Consider the following 5,000-nt stretch of genomic DNA (forward strand, 5'->3'; position numbering starts at 1 on the left):
CATGTATATTCTGGTCGAGAGCCCCTCCCTATCTGACCATATTAACCTCCACCCCGTCACAAACAGAATTGTAGGTGTCAGGCCACCCTGCCAAACACTGCCGCTCCAGTCCGAAGGCCTCTGTGCGCCCAACCTGGTCATGATCGATCAAACTGCTCTGCACAGTCACACACATGTGACAATTGCGGTGGCTTCCATAATGTAGTTTATAGGGATTGCTCTCCCTACAGGTTTGAGTGTGAGGTGGCAAATCTCAGATTAAAGTTTGGCCTCGCTTTACGAGAGGATAAATGGGAAGCATGGCGACGAGCTTTTCCTCTTACTCCCTACTCCAGTACTACCCTTTACTCCGCCCACCCCCCTTCCTTCCAAGATGTTTCTACATTCCATTCTGTATCTATTCCTCCTCCATTTTCGTTTTCACTTTTACCCGCTTCCTCTCTTAATCAAATTCTTTTGGAATTCTAAAACCCAGACACCACCATCTCTATCACTGTCCCGACACCTACCCATCTCCCTTCTCGATCTACCCGTAGCAGACAATCTAGACGTTCCACACCTCCTCCACCTCCTTTCATCTTCTCATAAGAAAACCTTTGTTTCTCAGACCTCCCCAACCAACTCGACTTCAGAGACTCTGGAAGATATTCAAAACCATCTAATCATTACCCAAGATAACATGTCTGCACCTCATCCATCTTCCAATCTCTCTGCTCCCATTCCCTCTACACTCAAATTAATTGCCGACATCCATCCTCCTCCTACTTTTGTTCCTCCTTATACCCCTTCCACTCACTCACTCCCAACACCTTTCGTCTCCCCCTCCATCTGCATCATCCCTTTCCTTCCCCATTGTCCCATCCGATTCCCCTGGATATACATGTGACTAGTCACAACAATCCCCATCCTTGGATTTTCTTCCTCCTGACATTTCTCCTGAAACTGTAATCTAATTGTATTAAATCCCCTTCTCCTTTTGGTAATTCCCATCTTATTCTAAGGACATCCTTACAGAATCCAACACTTCTTCCTTTGACGACTTTGATCAAATCACCCTTGTTAATCCCCACCATAGCCCATTTACTCACCCTCTCTATCTTCACCCCACTTTATCTTTCAATAATATATCATTCTGAACTGCTATACGACTTTTTACGTGTAGCATATTTAATCATTTACTAATGCCGCTCTTTACCCCTTTCTTTAATACACCTTTCTAAAGTGCTATATGACGTTTGATATCTAGCACATTTATTTAGCTTTGCAACTATTAACGCTTATTCTCTCTCTCTCTCTCTCTCTCTCTCTCTCTCTCTCTCTCTCTCTCTCTCTCTCTCTCTCTCTCTCTCTCTCTCTCTCTCTTTCTCCTATCTTTCTCTCCCTCTCCCTCTCCCCTCTCTATCTCTACCATTCATTAAAAATTAAGAACCGAAAGCCAGCGGGTCTCGCGGAAGAACGACAGGTAAGATGTTGTTCGTAGATCGACTTTCAACGAATACTGGAGACGGGCATTTGCACTAGGAGAGGAGAGGAGGTTTCGTTGTCTTAAAAAAAGGGCATGGAAAAATGTTTTTGTTAATGATAATAACAATGCATTTGACACTGATTATCACCGAATTATCAGAAACATTAACAGTAAGAACGGTAACGATAATATTGATAATACTGGTAATAACAATTCTGATAATAAAACAATCGCACTAACAATGATATAATATTACTATCATCATTAACCACATTTTACTATTATAATACCAGCAATAATGGTTACAGTAAATTAAGTTCCCCCGTTTGCAAAAAGACCATAATAGTGTTGATGGCCATAATAACGACAAAGGCAATATAGGGCCATTTCCAGAGACACAGAGAATATTTAAGTGGTTCCCTCTGGACTGAATGATTCGTAATATTTGGAATCGTTCTGGCCATCAAAGTTTTTAATTGAACTCTTTTCACGGGAACACTGCATCGCGTGGACTTCGCGAACACAGACACGCATGCAGGCATGTGGCAGACACGTAGATAGATGCTGATGCAGACACAGACACATACCTGGATATGTATATTCATGCTCAAACACTTATAAACGCACCTGTAACAGACGTGAACACACAAACATATATATACTGCCACACATAAGCGTTTACACAAACACATACAAACAGAAACAACCAGTCCCCCCCACACAAATAGGAACACACAAAAACAATAACAATAGACATGCATATGTAGCAACACACACGCCAGAAAAGCAATCTCAAACTAGCACTTTAATTCAACCTAAAAGAACATCTGTGTAAAAAAGAAGAAAAAAAGCGACTTTGACGTTTACTAAAGCACAAAGTCCCTTGAGGGTTGTTGCACTGCAGTGTTATTAATGATGTATCTTGCATCCCTGAACAGAGAAGAGGTAAGGTTTGTGCTGTTTGTTGGAGCATGAAAGAGATTCAGTTAATGAAATGTCATGAGGTTATGACTGGCTATTGATGAAAAGTGTAAGGTTTCCATTGATGCGTTCATAGGCTGTGATTGTGCGTATTCATTATGCTATTTGAAAATCAGTTTGCTGTGAAAAGAGCTCACTGACAGGAATATAGAATGGCTGTGAGTTAAAATGAATGATTCCACAGTTCTTCATCATTACAGTTAGGAGAAGTATCGAAAAACTTTAGTGTACAGATAATGGGATTATTGTATTCTTAATCATTCATTTATTCATCCCTATTTTTATTGCAGGCCACTTTCTATCCTAAACAATTACCTCAGGAAACGTGTAATTACATATATTTTCTATATTTGTCAATCCCTTACAACAGCATGTATTTAAAACAATTTTTACTTACCAGTCACCTGAAGAAACATACTCATTGCTATTTACAAAGCTATCCATTCATATGAAGAAACATTGAAACGCCATCCAGCATTTACCAGTCACTTGAAGAAACGCTAACCAGTGACTAAGTAACATGAACTGAAGGCCATTTTCTATATCAACCAAACACTTGAATATACATGTAGTGAAGACTATTTCCTATAGTAATCTGTCACTTAAAGACGTATATGTTAAAGGTATTCTGTTGACGGAAAAATGAACTGAAAGCTATTTTCTAAATCAGTTAACCTGTGTAGTGATGAATTTTATCTGTACTAACCAGCAGTGATAATGATATCAATGATAATGATAATAATAATGATAGTAATAATGATACATGATCATGATAATTATGATAATAATAATGATAGTAAATTTTATAGTAATAATAACAAAAGTAATGGCAGTGACTATGAAGATGATGATAATGATAATGATGTTAATGATAATGATAATAATAATGATAATAACAATAATGACAATAAAGATAATAATAATGATAGCAATAGTAATAAAAAAAAATATGATAATGATTATAATCACAGTAAAGATTAAAATAACCCAACCAACCAACCTAATTAGGTTGATAAAGAAGATGATAATGATAATGGAAATGATAATGATATTACTAATAAAGATAATAATGATAAAGATGAAAGTAATAATAGTAACGACAATGAAAATAATTATGATAATGAAAATGATGAGGGAATCAGTCATAGTATTAATGGCAATGACAGACGCAATAATAATGATACCAGCAACAATTACAACAGCAAGAGAACATTGATAACAATGATGAGAGTAAAGCAACAATGAGAGTAACAATAAGAACCAGTAAGAAGAGTAATAAAAAATGATAAAACAATATCGACGAAGATAATGATAAACAATCACATGTTAGTAACGACTTCGAGAAAGACAAAAAATTAATAATTATAAATAAAAATTAATAAATAAAAATATAAAAAAAATCAGATAGAAGCTAAACCTCTGCCTGTATCGCGACTGGGCCCACATGCAAATTGCTTAAAAAAGAACTTCACGTCCTTGCAACTTCTTCGCCTTCCTCTTGCAATACGAACTTTTTTCAGAGTCTCCTTTAATCCTTGGCATTTTGCTTAACGTCTTAATCTTGACTTTTTAGCTATTAGCACTTTTAAAGTACAGTCATTTATAAACTACAGCCACTTATCACGTTCATTTTTAAATCATATCCACTTGCAAATTATTTCGCTTATAACTCCCATAAATCATAAATACAATATCACAATCCCTGATGAATTTCAATCACTTATAAATCGAAAACTCCTACTCATCCTAGTAACTTATCAATCATAATCACTAAAAGTTAAGTTAAGTTAGAATTCCATTTAGTTATGAATCATAATAAGTATAGCTCACAACCACTCATAAATCACAATCATCTATATATCTTCATTCATGTATAAATAATATTCACCATTAACTCCCTTATAAACTATAGTCAGAGCAAATCGTAAATCACAGCTATCTACGCCACAATTGCAAAAGTCTCATAAAATCATGATCATCTACAAAATCACCAACACTAATGTATGATGCATCCGTTTCTAAACAACCACTTGCTAATCACATTCGCTCAAACAATTACATACTGTACAGAGGCAGACAGACGCAACACGGCACAGGTATTCTTGTCGACGGATCAATAATACACTTACAAAACACGCGCACACACGCAAAGACAATCAATATAAACAAAGGCATGCACACATTCACGTATACAAGAGAGAGAGAGAGAGAGAGAGAGAGAGAGAGAGAGAGAGAGAGAGAGAGAGAGAGAGAGAGAGAGAGGAGAGAGAGAGAGAGAGAGAGAGAGAGAGAGAGAGAGAGAGAGAGAGAGAGAGAAGAGAGAGAGAGAGAGAGAGAGAGAGAGAGAGAGAGATACACACACACAACATACAGTGAGAGAGAGAGAGAGAGAGAGAGAGAGAGAGAGAGAGAGAGAGAGAGAGAGAATCAGCGACAGACAGAGAGAGGCAGACAGACAGACAGACCGACATACAGAGACAGACACAGAGTCAGAGAGAAAGACAAACGCAGACAGAACGAAATAATAATCTTCCGGCACATGCCAAACCCTGCG

This window comes from Penaeus monodon, chromosome 16 (genome assembly GCF_015228065.2).
Source record: "Penaeus monodon isolate SGIC_2016 chromosome 16, NSTDA_Pmon_1, whole genome shotgun sequence".
In the NCBI taxonomy this organism is placed as follows: domain Eukaryota; kingdom Metazoa; phylum Arthropoda; class Malacostraca; order Decapoda; family Penaeidae; genus Penaeus; species Penaeus monodon.